At 36.9% G+C, this 21866-nt stretch overlaps 1 protein-coding gene and 1 pseudogene across 1 annotated transcript in view; one reads left to right on the top strand and one right to left on the bottom strand.

Annotated features, from left to right (window-relative positions):
• UMAD1 (UBAP1-MVB12-associated (UMA) domain containing 1) overlaps positions 1–21866 on the bottom strand; it is a 216857-nt gene that overhangs the window by 119889 nt on the left and 75102 nt on the right. The window lies entirely within an intron of this gene.
• Positions 844–20916, top strand: LOC102962783 (annotated as a pseudogene).

Below are 21866 nucleotides of genomic sequence, written 5' to 3'. Positions count from 1 at the left end.
TTATTAATCAATCATCTGGCACACTTTTCTCACACTTCCTTCCTTAAACTTCTGACTCTGCACATTTTGGCAAATACCAATTTTGTGATATAACGTTCCACACGAAAAAAGGAAGAAGAATTTGGGGTTTCTTCTACTTTGGGTATAGAAATCTTATTGTTTACAAATATATGTTTAAGAAACCTTCTAACTTCACAACTCCTGTCAGGTAAATTTTTAGGACCATTGTCAAATTTGGAGAAACTTCCATACAATTTCTTTTCATATATAAACTGCGAACTTTCAGTTTCTTATGTGGGGAGTACTCCTAAATACTCTTTGAATTGAACACACTGGTGAACTATAAAGCTCATTATAGACACATATTATCAAGTTTTATGTTATCTTTTTCTGTGTTTGTATTTTGTGGTCAAGTCAGCCAAGCAACACAGCTCTTTCCCCAAGGGATTCATAGGATTCATTCTTCTTCATTAACTGCATTTTCAGACAATTCATCGAGCCTACTTGCTACTTCTGTTCAAAAGTTAGCACTTTTTGAATTACTGCTTTGGGGAGAATCTGATTTTTTTGGGGGGGGGTATAATATACTTTTTGCCATCAGAATAATTTCTATTTCATCATTCACCTTTATTGCTTTAATTTTATGTTCTATTATCTGAATGTTCTCAGTTCTTTAATAAATAAAGGTTAAGGTAAAAAATAAAATAACTCTTCATATTTGTCTAAATTAGGAATCTGTGATTTCTCAGTTGTCTGATTGAAACATTCCAAACCATCTTTCAAGCTGAAGTTAAAGTTACATATTTATTCCCAGTTCAACTTCCCTCTAGCCAGATTGCAACAATGCCTGTGATCACGCCAAAGCAATGCAGCAGGTGAGCAAAGTGATGGAAGGAGGGTCAGGGTAGAGCCAGCAGTTTTAACCGTGTGGTTTAAATATCCTCAAATTCTGAAGAATTTTTGAAAATTTTGCAAAATAATATGGCCATGCGAACACAGAACCAGAGACCCTCCCAAATCCTTGGAAGTGGCTGGTGTAAGGAAGGGGCCCTGAAACCTAAATCCAATAAATTAGCTCCTGCTAAACTTGACTGATTACAGGTAAACAGAGTAGTTAGAAGATCCAGCTTAAACCAAAGGTCCTTAATCCACCCCCAGAGGAGCTGGGGTAGTGACCACCTGTCACTCCACTCCCACATAAATATTCAATTTTAGGCTGAGTACACTTCTAGAACGTCTCATAGCAAAGTCTAATTTACATTCCTGGACTTTCCCACACTGCACAGCTCGGATCGCTTAGTCTTTGTGTTTGCCAAAACTGAAATTCATCTAAGTTGAAATCTTAATTAATCAAAAACTTCTAAGTCGTCTTCAGAAACTTCTTCGGTTGTAGTGTTACCAATCCATTGTTTCAATTGATGCATCCAGCCTCTCTCTCTCTAAAGCTATAGAAACATCAGTCCTATTTTAACCTAACAACTCTAAAAGCCTCATTTGTCCCGTATGTCCAAAGGAAATGTCTCTCATTTATTACATATGGATACATGTAAGTGGAGATGACATGAAATAGTCGTCACAGAGTTCAATACTTGTTCATTAGTGGAAGTAATGTAACTAGCGGTACAACACAGGAAACAATAATGACACTATGTGCACACTGGTCAGCTATATCCATAAAGAAGAGCTTGTACAACATCAAACAGACCCTACAAAGTAGGAGGCTCAACTGGATTTTAACACAATTATAGCTGTTTTCAAAATTCATCTCCGATTTTTTTTAAAGTTTATTTATTTTGAGAGAGAGAGAGCATGCATGCCAGCTGAGGAGGGGCAGAGAGACAGGGAGAGAGAGAATCCCAAGCAGGCTCCACGCTGTGAGTGCAGAGCCCTATGTGGGGCTCCATCCCATGAACCATGAGATCATGACCTCAGCTGAAATCTAGAGTCAGACACTTAACAGAGTGAGACACCTAAGCGCCGCTCTTCTTCCATTTTTAAAAAGAATTCCAAGGTCTTATTGGGGGTTATTATTTTTACCAAATATTTTATTTACATTATTTATTATCTCTATTTACCCCTTTACACTTCTCAGTCCAGGAAGAAGTTTCAAACAATTATTGCTTTCACCATATTCTATAAAATCTGAAAAACAGACAGTGAAGAGCACAAACTCTGAAGCCAAAGTGACTGGGTTCAAATCCCTGCTTGGCCACTTTCTACCTGTAATTGAGCAAGTCACTTAATGTCTCTGTGCCTCGGTTATCTTATCTGTAAAATGGGGAAAAATTAATACCTATATCTCCATGGAGATACTGAGAGCATTAAATGAATTCATTTTCATAAATACTCAGGGCAGCACCTGATGCACACCTGGGCTATATACATGTTTGTTAAATATAAGAAAAATAGGCATCCATGTGTAGTATGAAATAGAGAGTGATCAGAGGAGATTAAATCAGAATAGTCATACTAATTTGAGTGGAGTTTTACTATCTTCCATCATGTTACAAATCGCAAACTGCCAAAAGACAGCTAATTCAAATTTAAAAGCACAAACATTTCTGAGCCAAATAAATTACATATTATCAATAACTTTTCTGTCTCTGAACACAAGGTAGTCAAACATGGACAAGCAGCTTGGCTCAGTGAGGTCCAATGTATGCAAAATGGCCTCCAGCTGGGAAACTTTAGACATGTCTTTTCATTTCTTGCAACTTCAGTTTCCATATTCGGTCAAATGGGTGTAATACCATCTGAACTTGAGATGTTTGCTTCAATTACTTCACATGAAACACATAAAGAGTTGTTATGTGGCCTGGTGTATCTACCAGATGCTCAATAACTAGTAATCATTATGGTTGTACTTGACCGTTATCATTCTATTGTGTTAATATTCCTCTCCATATATCAAACTATATATTCAAGATCAGTGCCCTCACCATTCTAGCCGGAAAATACAGGAAAATCTATCTTTCCCATTCACTTTTGTTAAGACTGTCAAACATAATCAATGTCTGACCTCGTCCTGGACTAAGATTGAATAACTCTGGTGAAAGAGATCCTTCATGGATATTTATGAATGCAAATGAGACACATAAGGTCCTTTCATTAGTATTTAATGTTATTAAAGTTTTAACAGAACTTAAATATCACAGAAAAGAGTAATTAAATCTTAGATGTTTTCTGCACAACAGTTTCAGTTTATGTGACCTTTTGTGACAACTTTCAAAAATCTTTATAGTTTATGAATCTTTTCATTGTATCTGCATATTAGATCACAGCAAATATCAATGCCTGGTTTCATTTTAGAAAAATATGAAACTAAGATTTATGACCTGCCCTCCTAAACATACCAAGAAGGGAATTCACATAATTTCTCACTATTTCTAGAGGAAGCCTTTGACACCAGTACTGAGAACGCTATAAAATTAAATATTAGAGGTTCAAATTGCTAAATATTCTATAAGCTATGAAAAAAATACTTACCCACTCCCATTCCTGGAAAATGCATTAACTAATGTCCCTCAAATATTTTTCCTTGGATTAGGTGGAAACAGTTCAAACCCCAAGAAGACACATAGCTTTAACTTGGAATGTTGGCTGTTAAGAGTGTGCATTGCTGGAAAGTAATTAAACCACCTTGTATCCTCACTTAAGAGAGATTATAAAAACCCAGAAAAGAGTCCTTCAAGGAAAAAATGTTAAAACTGTTTAAGTTAATGTAGCACATTAAATTTCATGGTATATACTATGGAATTGTTACAGCATTCATTTTAACTTAAAAAAATAACTGATAATATTTGCCTTGGAATCTCATACAATTTTTCTTCACATCTATTGTAAAATACCAACACCAAGTATGGAAAGGCTACAGGCTAGAACTTTTAAAAGCACTAACAAGGGAGAAATTTTGGAAAAAAAAAAAAGGAAAAAATCCAAATAGCAAATACAGAAATCAGTGCAATCACATCGATTTAAGCAAAGTCCAGAGTATAAGAAAATCTTGTGTGATGGGAGATCTGTAGCACAGCAATAAAAGGGGATGCATAGAGGTATTAGGAATCTGGGAACCTTGGTGGTTTCTAGACTTATTGATAACCATGACTGGTTCTAGAATGACAGAGCTAATCCCAAAGTATTATTGTGAAAAATATTCTTTTTCCCCAAAGTTTTCTAAAAATAGAAAACATATTAAAATGTACTATTATTCTCAAAAGAAAACATGATATATAGCATTTAAACAGGTATAAAAAGGCAATAGCTATTACATAAAATTTGGTAAATGTTTGAATCAGCATTATTATATTATCAATGCCCCACCACAGCACAATGTGGATTACTTTACTGTAAATGTAAGTCCAAGGCAAAAATAAAGCTCACCTTAACAGCTCCCATAAAAATAAAAAAATTAAAAAATGAGAATTCTAGGGGCACCTGGTTGGCTCAATCAAGCCAGGTCTTGATTGTGGCTCAGGTCATGATCTCACGATTCATGGGATGGAGCCCCATGTTGGGCTCTGGGCTAACCACACAGAGCCTCCTTGGGATTCTCTCTCTCCCTCTCTCTGTCTCCCCGTTTCCTGCTTGTGTGCACATGTATTCTCTCTCTCTCTCTCAAAGAAATAAACATTTAACAAATTCTGCCAGCTCTAACAAGATTGATTCATTTATATTCCAATTCCAGGATTGGTCATTTGTTTTATAGCAGCTATTTCAAATTATCATTGTTCCATAATAGTTTTATAAGTATTTATTTATGAATTGGTACTGAATTATACTATGTTCTAATCGATGGAACAGAATTTGGTTTCAGGAATTATTATATCATGTAACTTTATTACATAAATATATGACCAATAATAAAATATTTGTATATAAAAGATAACATATAATGAATACAATACAACATATGCTTTAAACATATGCTTTGTTAGGTGATTACATTTTGTTTTCCTATTTTTCGGCCCAGAAACAGCATATTCTCTGATAACTTAATGGTTTATATTTAATTACTATACTTTCTTCCAAGAACACAAGCAAACTCTCTCTTCCTTTTAGGAAAATTATCTGTTAAATTGAAAATAATGAAGGCCAGATTTTCAGTTACATAGAGAAATAGGGTAATTTGGCAAACAACAATGAAGACTACCCATTTCCAGAAATCTTGACCTAGTGGGCTCAGTCATAGAGGTCAAAGACCCAAAACATCCATCTCTGCTTTTGAGTTACTACAATGGCAGCAGCCCATCTGGCAGTTTTGACTGGTTCAAAGGTTTATTATTTCTTGGCAAAAATATATTACATAACTGTGAAGTATCACAATAACCTAAGATTTCAAGCTTTCTTGTTTTTTTCTTTTTAAGGATTTTTTTTTAATTTTTTTTTTTTGACGTTTATTTATTTTTGAGACAGAGAGAGACAGAGCATGAACGGGGGAGGGGCAGAGAGAGAGGGAGACACAGAATCGGAAATAGGGTCCAGGCTCTGAGCCATCAGCCCAGAGCCTGACGCGGGGCTCGAACTCACGGACTGCGAGATCGTGACCTGAGCTGAAGTCGGACGCTTAACCGACTGAGCCACCCAGGCGCCCCATTAAGGATTTTATTTTTAAGTAATCTCTACACCCAATGAGAGGCTCAAACTCACAAACCCAAGCTCAAGAGCCACGTGCTCTACCGACTGAGCCAGCCAGGCACCCCTAAGAGTTGGAGCTTTGTGGGTGGCACTGTAGAGTGGTGGAGAGAAAACCATCCTCCGCTACCCTGTGGCCCCTACCAAGTCACTTGGTGTGTTTCAACCTCAGGTTCCCACATCCCTAAACCAGTAGAGAAGTGTTTGTCTTGCCTTATTCCAAGGATTTCTCAAAGAATCAAAATTAAGTAGCATGTATGAAACACTCTGTAAGACACAAAGTGTTCAAATGGAGTGGTATTAATAATTACAGCAAAAATCATAGTGATTATTCAGGAATAGAGCATTTATCTATAATCGGGTTTTCTAAGACTAGGACTCTCTGGGTTTAAGAATTTAAAGAATTGGGGGCACCTGGGTGGCTCAGTCCATTAACCATCCGACTTTGGCTCAGGTCATGATCTCAAAGCTTGTAGGTTCGAGCCCCCACATCAGACTCACTGCTGTCAGCACAGAGACCACTTCAGATCTTCTGTCTCCCTCCCTCTCTGCTCCTTCCCCTCTCATGCTCTCTCAAAAATAAGTAAACATTAAAAAAATAATAATTTAAAATTTATAAAGCAAAAAGCTGAGTGAACCTTCTAAAAAGTAACTTTGAAAAAGTACCAATACTTCTGAGCAAAACAAGGCTAGAGTTGTCCCCTGCCCTAGGACAGACATCAAAATATCTCTACATAGCATGGTCTATTCTCCCCTGGTCACTCCAAAACAGTAAGATTTATGAACCCCTTCCATCTCTATTATTTAGAGAAAAGTCCTCCTAAGCCTAATGGCTAATGAAGGCTTCTCATTACTCATTTTTCACCATGCACTTGAAGGCCACTTTGCCTACTTAACAAACCGACATCATTTCTAATTAGATACATTGAAGTATCTAAAATAAACACTGCAACAACTTTCAGTAACAACTATACAACACCATTTTTAAAAAGAAATAGGAGGGGCGCCTGGGTGGCGCAGTCGGTTAAGCTTCCGACTTCAGCCAGGTCACGATCTCGCAGTCCGTGAGTTCGAGCCCCGCGTCAGGCTCTGGGCTGATGGCTTGGAGCCTGTTTCCGATTCTGTGTCTCCCTCTCTCTCTGCCCCTCCCCCGTTCATGCTCTGTCTCTCTCTGTCCCAAAAATAAATTAAAAACGTTGAAAAAAAAAATTAAAAAGAAATAGGAATGTTTAAAAAATTCGTCTAACCCTTTAGGGCCTTCATACCTGAAGATAGCAATAAAAGGGGAGATCATTTGTGTAAACTGTACCAAAATAATGAGACATTTCCAAGTTTGTGTTTGAAGTTCCTTAAACAAGGTGGCCTTTTTAGTGAGTTGAGATAAAGGTTTAAACCATTTTAGGGACAGAGCATTTGGCTGGCATCCTGCCACTTTCTACACCAGATAATTTCGGTTGCTGCTGTTTGTCTCATATGTTTTTTATTCTCCCTCTAGGGAAGTCAAAGCCTTTTCACTTGCAGGCAAATTTTACTGTAGCTCTGGTAACTACTTTACAAGGTGATAAGCATTCACAAGAGGCTTTTATTAGGCCGGTAGCTAAAGGAAAAACTACATGCACATATTTAGACAACATGTGTGAAATGGAAAACTTTAAACATATGAGAGTTCTATGTCAGCCTACTAAAAGTGCATATCCCATGAAAAATATGGGGGTTTAAGGAACGGACATGCTCAACAGGCTAAACAATATCTAAATTTGTATATTTTCATTTCCATTAACTCAACATAATAGCTTTTTAATGAAGTATATCAAGTCAGCGTCTGCTAACCCACTGCTATCTGATTTTTCCCAGATTTTGTTTTCCTTTATCACTTTTCCAAATGATTTTGCAAAATTAGAACAGAATCCCTTGGTTTTACCATGTTTCTTCCATTCAGCCCCATGGGTAGCGTCCCAAAGAAATCAATGGTCTGAACTGGAATATGTGCAAGCTATGAGGACAACCAAACATTCATATAGGAGGCTATTAGTTAAGACACATTTAAGGTTCAAAAGCACACTGAGGAAAGAAAAGATCATCAGTTATCAGAAAGATGCCTGTCATGAGGTATCTTAAGATAGGCCTTGGAAATCCGATAAGACTTGAGTAAATGGGGAGAAGAAACCACCTAGTCAATGACAAAAATAATGACCCAACGTGATGAGCTTCCAGGGCCCAGGGCTCTGATGAGGGGCAGTGGAAAACATGGCGCAACAGACCATTTGTTGGAAATCACTGTACTAGGTTAGTTTTTACACACCACGAAGTAACATATACTCAATGATATTCAAGCTGATCTCCTTCAGCTACTTGCAAGTTTCTATCATTAATCTAGTCAAATAAACTCTCCCTGGTTTGTAAACATAGAGTGATTTTCCTGACAACGTAACTTTTTGTGACCTTTTCGCTAGATGGTAAGCTTACAGAGAGTGAGTTCCATCTCCTACTCCCAGAACTTGGTCCCAGTGTCCAGCACAGTAGCAAGTACCAAAATAAATGCCTCCCAAATGCTACAGCACAGAACACAGGACTTTGCTGGCCCAGAGAAATGTCATTAGGAATAGGAGAGAAGAAACCATCAAATCTCAAAAAAGACAACCTACAGAATAGGAAAAAAAAATTCTAAGTCAGATTTGGTAAGAGACCTGTATCTAGAATATATAAAGAACTTCTGCAACTTAGTAATTGAAAAACAAATACTCAACTTAAAAAATGAGCAGGGGCGCCTGGGTGACAGAGTCAGTTAAGTGCCCGACTTCGGCTCAGGTCATGAGCCTACTGATTTGTGGGATCCTGCTTCAGATTCTCTGTCTCCCTCTCTCTGTGCTCCTCCGCCCACTCCCACACACGCGTGTATGCGCGTGCGCGCGCCCACACACACACACAGACACACACACACACACACACACACACACACACAAAATAAACACTAAAAAAAATTTTAAAAACGAGCAAAAGATCTGAATAGACATTTGTTCAATAGACATATCAATGGCCAATAAGCACATGAAAAGATGCTCATCATTAAGGCACCAGGTAAATGTAAATCAAAACCACTGTGGGTATCACTTCACAACCACTAGGATGACTATCATCAAAAAGACAGTAGCGATTAGTACTGGCCAGGATGTGGAGAAACTGGAATCCCCACACACTTTACTAGGGTAGCAAAATGGGCCACTCGCTTTGCAAAAACAGGCTGGAAATTCCTCAAATGGTTAAACATAAAATTACCATTTGATTTAGCAATTCCACTCCTATGCACGAACCACGAGAAATGAAAACATGCCTACACAAAACCTGTATGCAAATTTCATAGCAGCACCATTCTTAATGTCCAAAAAGTAGAAACAACCGAAATGTCCATCAACTAAGGAACAAATAAAATGTGGTGGAGCCACACAATGAAATAGTATTCAGCAATAAACAAGAATGGAGTGCTGACACATGTTCCAACGTGGAGGAGCCCTGAAAATATACAACTCAAAGAAGCCAGTCACAAAAAATCAGATATTCTATCATTTCGTTAATATGAAATGTCTAGAATAGGCAAACCCATTCAGATAGAAACCTGTGGAGAAATGAAGCTTAACTGCTAAAGGGTAGAGTTTCTTTGGGGATGATGAAAATGTTCTAGAGTTGACTGTGGGGATGGCTGCACACCTCTATGATTGTATGAAAAGCCACTGAATTGTACACTTTAAGTAAGTTATTGTCATGGTATGTGAATTATATCTTAATAAAGATTTCATTTTTAAAAATACAGTTTGTTTCGAATGATGAAAAATTTTGGAAATAGATAGTGGTGATGATACCACATTATTGTAAATGTCGTTAGTATCACTAAAATGGTTAAAGTGGAAAACTTTATGTTATATATATTTTACCACAATAAAAGAATTTTTTGTCAACAGTGCAAAACAGAAAAATCCAACTTAATTATTAGTAAAGTACTTCTCTAGTACATTCATGTTATCCAAAGTAGGAAAATCCCAAATCTATAAGATTTTATAAGCCCATACATGTACAGATGAAAAATATTAACATGATCTTGGAAAATTTATTCAAATAAACCAATCAGTGTAACAAGAAAAAAATCTATAAAGGACATCAAAAATCAATTATTACTGAACATTCTGTTTTCAATTTTATAATTTATATACTTTGTATTTGTGGTTCTTTAACCTGCCTTAATGCTGTTTTTCACAGATGATGTTTCTTAACTGCTTTGCTATATCCTATTGTGAGAAAATTAAGCAACTGTTGTAATTCAAGTTTTAACAAATAGCATTTCTACTATCCTTTGCCAATTATGCTGTGGTGGAATCTGTGTAACATTTCACACCACATTTTTTCTCTTGCTTTGATTTTAGATCAACTTATTTCTAAGAATGTGAATTTGTATACATTTCATTTTGACTCACCAGACTAGATCTGATTATGTTGCTTCTGGACCAATTCTAGACAGATACTTAAACAGAAATGCACACTGATGTGAAAAACTAAAAATAACATTTAAAAATATAGCGCCTCTTTCAGGTTTCAACAGGAATGTAAATGTACATATACACATACAGACCAAGCAAAAACAACCTACTCCATAACCTATGTGCTTTACCATAAATATTTCTCTGCAAGTCTTCCCTAATATACTGAGAATTATTATTTAACATGATTATACTTGCATGTTTATCACTTTGATGGGCTTAGTATACAGCAAGTCTACTGTAACAGAGACAGGAATATTCCATCAGAGTGCCATTTTAGACCAAATAAAGCATTAACATCAGAAGCCAGAAAAATTTAAATGTCAAATACTAACTTTCTCATCCATCAAGATTCTTTTAAATGAGTGAACACAGAATTTCAAATCTTTGATTATTCGTATATATTTGCTTTTCAACTGACAATCTTGAAAATCACTTTATCTGAAAATTTTGGTTGTATTAAGTTCATGAATTAAAAGAATTAATCCTTCTAAGAAGCTGTGACTTGGAAGAGGCACCTTGAGGAACAGAGCAACAAATACAGGCATAAATTATGTCTTAACGAATTATGATCATGTAGACACTATGGTGTCTGGTGAAATCTCAGTTTCTGTGATGAAAAAGAACTGTAATCTTTTTAAATTCGAGAAATAATTACTGACAAACATAAATGCAAGGGCTAGGAGACACCAGAAACTATATTTTTTATAAAATCCTTTAAAAACCAGTACATTTATGAAGTGCACGCTTTGTTAAAGATATTTTCTTCAGCATTTTACACACTTAGCTTTATTAAGTAAACCCTCACAAAAATTTTGTGAGGTAGGTATTCATTATGAATAGGCATTTCACACATGAGAAAACGGAGGATGAGGAGATTAAGTAGCCTGTGCAAATCTGCAGGACTAAGAATTAGAGCTGGGATTGAAGCCAAGTCCATGGTCTTTCCATTAGAACATTCTTCCTTCCGGCAGCAAACAGCCTATCATTTAGCAAGATAATTCAGTAGCATCAGCTACTGCAACTACAAAAGGGCTCAGGGAATACCAGACACATTCCTGAGTCTGATTGGTTCAGCTATATTACCCAGATAAGAAGGAGCAATTGAACACGTATGCATGGCAATCCCTACTTACTTTGCCAAGTTTTGGCACACGAGAACGAACAAGGAAAGAACCAAAACTAAATTCAACATTAACATTTATGTACCTTAAAGCTCTATGAATCCAACCAGCAGAGACAAGTTAATGATAATACATGGAACACAGGACGCAGGTTTTATAAAAATCTTGTCTACTTGCATTCTGCATGTTGTATATTCCCCACTCTGTATTTTGGACAGGTGTTTGAACACGTCTTTGGTAACTGTACATTCAGAAAAAGTAGTCTAAAATAGAGTCCACCCAAGATCATCTCATTGGTTAACTTCATTTTTAGTTACACTGTGGTTTGTTTTTTGGATACCAATAAATAAAAAGGCATTTTCTAGGAAAAACATACATGCACATAAATTATAAGACTTACTACAATTCTACAAATTTATACACAAGGATGGGCCTAATTCTTACCAAAGCACTTCCACCCTGGCTTTCATAACCCATTCTCTTTAATATTCCTCTTGATTCCAGCTGTTCTTTCTCAGCCCCTTGTGAGTTTTTTCCTACACTACTCAAGCTCTAAGTTTTAGAGTTCCCCAGCTCTCTTTCTCAACATGCCTTCCTTATGTAATCACATCCATTCACAGAGATGTAAATCCTGAAATTTACACTAGAAGCCCAAACCTCTGCTATAAACCTCCATTACTACATAAAAGTTACTTTGTCTAAAAACTGAACTCTTGATCTTCCCCCCTACCCCCAAACCTTCTCCTTCTCTGGACTTCGGTAACCTCTACCCTGCGGCTCATGAGAGCAGAAATGGAGATTCGTTCTAGGGTACCTCCTTGTCCCCAAATTTAATCCATCACCAAGTCCCCAAATACATACGCAACACATCCATTTTTCTCCATTTCTATGGTCACCATCCTAGTCCAAGTTATCACCATCTCTCGCCTAGACTATTTATTATTGATTTAGGCCACTTCCTATCCATTCTCTTCAACAACAACGAGTGAGGTCTTCAAGTTAAAACAAACAAACAGGGGTGCCTGGGTGGCTCAGTCAGTTAAGCATTCGACTCTGTCTCAGGTCATGATCTCACGGTTCGTGGGTTTGAGCCCGGCATCGGGCTCTGTACTGACAGATTGGAGCCTGGAGCCCGTTTCAGATTCTGTCTCCCTTTCTCTCTGCCCCTCCCTGGCTCGCATTCTGTCTCTGTCTCTCTCTCAAAAGTAAATAAACATTAAAAAAAAGAAACAAAACAAAACAGATACCATTACTCCTCTGCTTAAAAACCTTTCAATAATATCCCCTTGTACTTTAGAACAAAATTCAAACTACCAAGCCTTGTATACTGTGACCTGTCTCTTCTCCATCTTCATTCCGTGTTCTTTGCTTCCCTCTCCATACTTCAGTGTTACTGGTCTTCTTTCAGTTCTTTCAGGAAGTCAGAATCCCCACTGCCTCTGGGCTTTTGCACATGCTGGTTCCTCTACTACCACCTAGGTCTATCCATGTTGTTGCAAATGGATACACACACACACACACACACACACACACACACACACACGGGTGTGTGTGTGTGTGTGTGTGTGTGTGTTAAATGCCTGGCTCTTCTACCAGGCTATGAAACTATAAAATTCATGATGACAGGGACTATATCTTGATACTCCCAAAATAACGAACACTTTGCAAAGTATCTGACATCTAATGGGTGCTTTATAAATATTTCCTGAGTTACTGGTGAAGAGTTCCCTTCTCTACCAACACCCCATTCCCAGGCCCTGAAAGCAACCATTGTAACAATTTCTTTTTTATCTTCCCAGATATGGAAACATGTTTAAAAGGGAAAGCATTCACAATAGCCAAGATATGGAAGCAAGCCATGTGTCCACTGACAGATGAATGGATAAAGAAGATATGATACACACACACACACACACACACACACACACACACACACACACACACTAGAACATTACTCAGCCATAAAAAAGAATGAAGTCTTGCCATTTGCAACAACATGGATAGACCTAGGTGGTAGTATGCTAAGTGAATTAAGTCTGAGAAAGACCAATGCCATATGATTTCACTTACATGTGGAATCCAAAAAACAAACAAAACAGACTCTAATATAGAGAAAAAAACCTGGAGGTCACCAGAGGAGAGGTTGGAAGGAGGATAGGTGAAACAGGTAAAGGGGATTAAGAGGTACAAACTTCCAGTTATAAAGTAAATAGGCCATGGAGATGAATAGTACAGCACAGGGAATATAGTCAATAACACTGTAATAAAATTGTATGGTTAGCAGATGGTGAACTACATTTAGTGTGGTGAGCACCGAGTAATGTACAGAATTGTCAGATCACTGTGTTGTACATCTCAAAGTAATGTAATATTGTATGTCAACTATGTTTTAGCAATTTAAAGAGGGGAAGAGCTCAAACATAAACCTATTTTAGTATGTTTTCCTAGTACAAATGTTCACATTGCATTTAAATCTAATAAAAATTTTTAGAAAGATAATTAAATAGTGCTAGAGCCTAGATAATTAAAATGTAGTAAAAACACCTGTTGACTATAAAAAGGAACTGTTACACAGAAAGAGGCCATTACCATGTGAATCGTCAACATGTCAACAAACTTCTGCTGAGCATCTATTACGTACTAGGCTCTATGCTACACAAGACAGGTGGCTCACGTCAGTAACTAATTAACCAACAACTTTATCACTATGGTAAGTTTTAAGAGTCAGTTGGTAAGAAAGCTTTTTCCAAAGAATTCTAATTACAAAGTGGTTAGTTTCATTACATCAAAAAAATTAAATATTTTAGTTGGCAGTAGAAAAATCACTTTGTTATTTTTTTAAGTTTAATTTTTTTTTTTTTTTTTTAAGAGAGGGAGAGAGAGAAAGAGCATGAGCATGAGCAGGGGAGAGGCAGAGAGAGAGGAAGACACAGAATCGGAATCAGGCTCCAGGCTCCTGTCAGCACAGAGCCCAACCTGAGGCTCAAACCCACGAACCCCAAAATCATGACCTGATCCTAAGTCAGACGCTTAACTGACTGATCCACCCACTTTATTTTGTCAGTTTATAAATGTATTGGATTTTTAGTCCGTTGATTTAAAAGTCCCATATCTGAGGAAAAAGAAATGCAGGTTGTGCTCGGTCCTTATCATATTAATTGTAGTTAACTGAAAAGTTCACAGTTCTTTCTCAGCAAGCCAGTGGTGTCATGTGTATTCAAGTTAATGTTGGCTTAATAAGCGGGGAGAATCTCAGCTTTCATTGTAATTGTTTTCATTCACTGTATTAAAAATTGTTTAAAAAAAACTACTTCTTTATTTTTTTTTCCTTGCACTTAAAAGGATTCAAACTTCTAATAAGTTAAACACCTGGGGAAACTTCATTAAGCACTATTCCCTGAAATTATTGCTTCACCATGCAAAATGGGGGCTTTATAACCTGAAGAAGTTAATGTAACGTGCACTACTGCTCAGGGATTCACAGTGGCAGTGGGAGACGCTGCCATGCTATTAACTTAATTAATGTTTCCATCAAATGAATGGAGTGCAGGAAAAAAAAAAGCATGCCTAAAAATCAGGGTTTAACAAGGATTTAGAGAAACAGTGAATTCCTGATTTCAGTATTCAGCTGAGGAAGACTTTAAATTTATTTCTGCTCGCAAACTGTCTTTAATTCTCATAGCTACATGTCAAGACATAAACGGACTCTGGATGAAGTCCAGAGAAACGGAAACGATTACAAAATCTATTGATTGCTATAGGTAGTAAGCTATAAAAAGGGTTATGAAGCTTCAGAATGGGAAGAGTAATACAAAAGGCAGATTATAAGAGTGGACAGTGTTATGAACGGTTACACAAGGAATGTCCTACTTGAATTTGCTCACCAAATTTCAAAATTCTTCAGATTTCTACACCAAAGCCAATCCCAACTTAAAATCTGAAACAATTTAGGTCAAATAAAGTATTACCTTAAGCTGTGAAGAGAAAACATCAATCTTATACGAACTGGTGTAAAGCTAAATTTACAACAGTTTGAAGGAGGATTAACAGGACACTTTTAGTTGATATGTGACACACAGGGTAGTCGTGAATTCTCACACAACATCTTTCAGGTGGATGTAAAAAATATACAGGTTTGGACGAAATAACGGAACTCTTTTGCTTCGTATTAAAATTTGCTACCGACCAGTTTTCAAATGAAAGTTTTAGCCTGCTGTTCAGAATTTCAAATATGCCTCATGCCTTGAAAGTAGTAGTGATTCCAGGGTTTCAAGAACTTTTAAAAATTATGCTCCTATTAGAGGGAAATAAAGGGGGCTCACCACATAGTAATTAGATACTTAGCAGTCTTAACTTGTTTAAGCTGCCTTCCTATTTTCCCCATTGACACAGGAACTGCAAAGCTTTACTCAGATTTCTCTACAGGCAAGCCCTGGCTAACCTTCCTGTGCTCCCCTTGGTACAAAGACGTACAATCTGAACATCTTTATAGGTTTCTTGAACCAATCAATGACAAGTGGGGTCATTTCTTCTACTGTTCATGAATTCATCATCTTTCCAAAGTGGCAACTGGAAAATCCTATAATTTCTCAGAAGATCATGAAATACCTTGATTAGTATAAACTTATGTTTATATTTTTTATGTATATATTTTTATGTATATATTTCAAGAAATACCAACTGCTTTTGACTCTAATATAAATATCCCAAGTTTCTGAAGGTTTTGCTCAACCTGCTGCGTCATTAGAAACACCAGTCAGCTTCCTTGAGAAAAATGGATCTTGAAGAATCCATTTAGCTTTGATAGCTTTGATATTTCTGACCGTTTTTAGACAGCAAAGATACTGAGGTTAAACCTTACTACACAAGAGTAAATAATCATTTCAAAGAAACACTGGCTGAGCTACTGACGCTTGCTGCAAAGAACTGTTTTAGTTTGTTGAGCACAACATGGAAAGGGCAGATGTTAGGAATGGGGAGAAATGCCAGATCTCACCTGACGTTACAGCAACTTACTGCGAATATGGTGAATTTCACAGAGGCGAAGCAAAATAATGACAGTGAGACAGAGACTAACTGCTCGGTGAGACCTCGAATGCCTGCTGATACAGTTCATTACTAAGTATGTGTATGGTCTCATCTGCACTCTGTCAAATTAAAAAGTTGTTAATTTCACAAACTAGGCTAAGCTCTTAGTTAAAAATAAATAGCCTAAGCTACTTAAGGTATACTTTTGTAATAATTAACCAACATCTGAAAGACTTCATTTTAAAAGTTTGTAACTCATTCAGATATTAGGCCTGAATAATGGGGCCGAGAAGTAAAACTAGTTTCTTACCCTTTCTCCTAAAATTTCTGCCAGCTCGCTAAGGAATTCGAACAACAGGATTCCATTCCGTAGCCCGTCTCTCCTTTTTATTTCCTTTTCCCATTCTCTGTCTCACCTGGGAACTCTATCTCACCTGTGAACATTGACCTTGAAACTCAGGCTACCAGCTAATTCTAAATGCAGCTGTGTCAAGGCAACTGAACATGGCAGGTGTAAAAAAAAAACAAAAAACAAAAAACAAAATGAAACACTGGCACTGTACTGTCCAGGGCAAAGACAGTGCCACTTTTGAGCATCAGCAGCATTCCACAGAGGAGGAAGGCTGGGGCTTCTGGCCTATAAAAACACAAAAGCAGGAGAAGCACATAAAGAAATGCCTACATGTGTTGTTAAGTAGCCACAGCCCTGAGAGCTCAAAAAAGGAGCAAATTATTGGTAAAGCTAAAGCAAGAAAATGTTCTTAATGCATAGCATTTGTCACATAACCATAAACCATAGTATATTTGGTTAGAAGGACATATAAAGTTCATTTATATCCAGTGCTTAATGGAAGTTTTTTTTTACATTCATATTATTTCGTAATGCTTTAATATTGAGGCAATGACCTAGTGTCAACTGACCTTGAACAATAGTCCATTAAATGTCACCAGATCCTGCCTGAACCAGTGGTTAGCATCAAATACTACCCTAAGGTATCCAACTCAAATAGAGATGATTTAAATTTTATGACTTGACGAATACAGCAGTGATTTATTTTCTGGCACCATGGGCACAGGGAGAACAAGCTTCTGTTTTGTTTGTTTCATTTTCAAGTTCAGCGAGTCAGATCCCATACTGGAAAAATTTCATAAAGTATAGTAAATCCTTCCAATGCCTACTCTATGTCTTGGTCATATGCTGAACATCTTTAAGAAAGTGCACTAGTTCTTTTAATAGCTAACTATTGTTTAATATTCTGTAGACACTTTTATCAATTCAAAATAATTATAATCCTATACATATCAAAATGACATTTTTCTATTAGTTTGGCTTTCTATTAGTTTGGATTTTAGAATCCATGTTTTCAATTGATAACGTGAAAAATTGGATTATGTTGTTGCTTGGTTTAAGGTGATTAGTAAGACAACGTTTTAATAACACTGTATCTTCCATTACATAATAATGGCTAATGTTTACTTTGGACTTAGTGTATACACATGCTGGGCTAAGCCTTTGGTATACATCATCTCATCTAATCTATAACAATCTGATAAATTAGGCATTATTATTCCGTTTTAAACATGGGGAAACTGAGGCAAAAAGATAGTAAGTGTCCTGCCCAAAGACCAATAGCTAATTAATGTTAGATATACCATATTTGAACTCTGGTCTAATGAGCTTCAGAAGCCAAGCCCCCGGACAGTAGGGTAGACGGTCTCTCACTGGGATCTCCTACTGTAATTCAATACAGATAACATGCAGGAAATGATATGGTCCAATAAGCCATGAGAATTACTCAGGCTAGCTTCCTACCAATGATGAAGGACCACTCAGTAAGGAAAACCTAAATTAAATCTCAGGATGAGTTCTGTAAGTCAAATATATAGACGCTTATTGAGAACATGCAAAAGAGAGGAGAGGCAAAGAAAGAAACACACTTCAAGAAAAAGAAAATACTCAGGATTAGCTCAAAAGAAATGAATACACCAACTTTATATTATGGTGCTTCTACATTTTATCATAAAACCTGGGTTACTATAAAATTATGCAACCTTCCCACATTAGACACTCTTTCTTATATTAGTACACATAAAAAGACAATATGCCAAGCTTCAAGGAGACCAGTTTAGCAAAAATGTGCAGATAAACAAAGCAAAAACAATCATTTTCTGTTAGATGAAAGTGTAAGGGTCACTAAAACTGTGTAAATCTCAGCATATACATCAAAATAATGGTACAACCATTGATGTGTCATCAGAACGAATAAAACTGTCATAGGTTAAATAAATCAAGTAATACTGAGTGTTTCCTACTAATTTTGCTTTTTACTTCTACTGTGGCGGTAGTCCTTCTTGAGGCTTTTGATCCTCCAACATGACCTAGATGATCTGCTCTGGAGATTAAATAATGGACCATACAAAACCCAAACTTAAGAACTGGAGACAGGCTTAGGCAGAAACCTCGGCTTTCTGCTGGTCAGAAGGAGAAACTGCTGTTGAGTGAGCACCCATTCTGTGCCCTGCAGTGGGCTGCACAGTTCACATCAATTATCAGATATAAACATCACGGCAGCCCTACTGAGACCATGTCATCATCCTCCTTTCAAAACTGAGGAAACTGAAGCCCAGAGAGGTTAATTAACTCACCAAAGTCCCAGCCGGCAAGTAGCAGAGCAGAGATTCAGACCCAGATGTCTGATTCAGTAGACAATGAGTTTCTCCTAAATTAATATGTGAAAATTATACATTTTTGTGAGCTTAACTCCTTTTTCTCCAGAAGACACCAGGACTCTCAAAATGTAGGTTTCCAGAACCTGTGGGGCAGGGGTGCAGACCAAGCCAAGACAAGGCACACCCTCACGGAGCAAGGCAGCCATCACTTCAGGAGAAGCAGAGGGGTCTTTGGGGAAACCAGAGGCCCTGTGACCTCTGGCCACCCCAGTTGTTTTCAGTTTGTTTTCTAACACAAGGGGAGGAGAAGTGACCATCTCTTTAGGCAGCCATTGGAAGCCAGGCTCCAGCCATGCTGGATTACTTGTTAGGGGATGACACCTGCCCTCCAAATTGTGGAAAAGCTCTGAGTGACACAGTGACTCTCATCTCAACCCACTGAGGTACAAGTCTGTCATTTCTTATTTTGCCCTGTCATTTTATATGAAGACATTAAGAAATAACTTTAGGATTCAAAGAGAGAGAACTGATTCTTAAAGAATAAGACTTCTGGAAGAAACATTTATAGGAACTTGATTAGATGAAGAAAAATATGTTCTGTGAAAAAAAAAAAACAACAAATAAATAAGGGTTCTGTGCATATCAGAAGGCCTGCATGGATAAGATCATCTGAAGAGCACATTAGAACAAAATGAATAAAGACAACTAAACCTGAAAGTATTGAGTGAACAGATACAATCTAAATAAACAGAACTCTTCCAGATAAAGACAGAAGTAGAAACTCACAGGCAAAGAGGCACATACATCTACCTTCATCAAACTGGAGAGGTGGAAAAATGGAGCTGTACCTGAAGACCAATGGTTGAGCACAAGTGCTGGGACTCAGGAGGAAGAAATGCAGTGATCTCAAAATTGAACTACAAAAATCTAAAACACTGAAAAAAGGGATCATTCTCAGGAAGACGGTCTGACTAGCAGGCATCTCCAAAGACTATGCTTCTCAAGTCATACTATGCAACATTCGTACTGGGAACCAAGGAGAGAAATGACTAATTTATATCAGTGACTTAAGTGCAGCCTGAACTAATAACACTGAAAACCCCAACTGCAATCTGGAAAGCCCAAAAGAATGCACTGAAGTCATCGGGAAGGATAACACAGAAATCCATTTGATGTATTTTACCAGAATATTCAAAAGACAATACTATCTCTCAAAAGACAATACCAAATGGCAAAGCCCTTTGTAATAAATATCACCACTTCTCCTTTATCAGGAGATAGAAACAATTTATCCGAAAAATCAATTCTCCAGTCATGGGCACACAATGAAAGATCCATTCCTAATGGTGGCACAAGATTTCAGGAACACAACTACTACTGCAAAAATTGTATGGGAGGGAACTCGTGGGTGTTCCCAGGTCCTCCAAAACTGAGTAAGGTGACCTTTGGGGAAGCTAAAACTTTAGGATCCACATAATCAAAACTGACTTTATAGAAATTAATTCTGAAGATGAAGACGTGACATCTTTCCCAGTGTTTCTCCAAGAAATGTGTGTAACAAACTAAAAGTGGACTTGGAAAGTCCACATTCTTGTACCTTAAAAATTACCTTTAAATTATACTATTTTTCCTTCAAATCTAATACCATTATGGGTTATTTCTAGCTATAATATCTGTGCCCTCCAGAGTGCTATGCTATCAATCAGCCAACGTCAACTTTTCTCTTTGACTGACCTTGCAACAATATTCATTTAAGGCATAATCACTCTTCGCGGACAAATCATTGTCTATTAAACAGTAATTTATATGATGTGTTCCTGAACATTTTTTTACACCATTGGTTTTATGAAACCCAAGTGTTCCATGGTCGAAACCACTAAAATAACACCACCCTGTTCACAATAGATCATTAAGTATACTTTAAGGAGCATAAATAAAACACTTTCTAATCTTATATTTATTATATAATACAATTCAAATTGAATGAAAATGTTTTTTAGTATCAGAGTTTCAGGTCTTAGATATTTTGTGAGTATTATGGGAGACTGCAAAGCATTTTTAATTAATGCATTTGGGATTAAAAACATTGTTTTTTTTAATGAAAAATAAAATTAGTTGGCATACCATTTCACTTCAGAAACAAAAAGATATAAAGTGATAATGAAAATTAATGGAAATTATAGGTAACTATTTCATTTTAAGGGAATGAATGGAAAATGAAAGATCACAAAAGCTTCTCGAAGGCTAGGCATTTACTTTGAGTATGGTGTGGTATATGGCTTCCTTTTAACCATGTTCCTCAAGATCTTAAGTATTTATGGTGAAAATAGTAATGGTTTCTTCATACTTTCCCATAAAATAGAGAATAATGAATCTTTCTATTTTACTTCGGTGAAAGCCAAAATAAGAAGAGAGATTTAACTCTGAAAAGTAAAAGCACCAAAATATAGCTAAATTAAATAGATCAGATAATTTCAAAAGCATAAGCTTCCTACATTCATGAACTTAAGGGTTCAAATCTAAAAGCCTTAGTTAAAATGAAAAGTCTTAATAAGTAAAAGTTAGCTACCACACCAAAGTACAGAACCCAGAGAATTTCTGGGAACTGATGGGATTCACATCCACACCAGGGTAAATCTAATGGTTTAATTTCACCTAGCTTTCTACAGTAGAGTCACCTCTGAGACTCCATGGGCAAACAGCAGTCTCTCCAGGATTACAGAACTGGGTACAATATCTGAAAAGGAATGCTTTAACTAAGCTTATAGTTCTACACTAACTTTATAATAACTTTATTTTTAAGTTTATCTATTCTGAGAGAGAGAAATCGCAAGCTGAGGAGGGGCAGAGAGTGAGGAGAGGGCAAGAATCCCAAGCACGCTTT

This window comes from Panthera tigris, chromosome A2 (genome assembly GCF_018350195.1).
Source record: "Panthera tigris isolate Pti1 chromosome A2, P.tigris_Pti1_mat1.1, whole genome shotgun sequence".
Taxonomy (NCBI): domain Eukaryota; kingdom Metazoa; phylum Chordata; class Mammalia; order Carnivora; family Felidae; genus Panthera; species Panthera tigris.
This window is presented reverse-complemented; position numbering and strand designations above follow the sequence as displayed.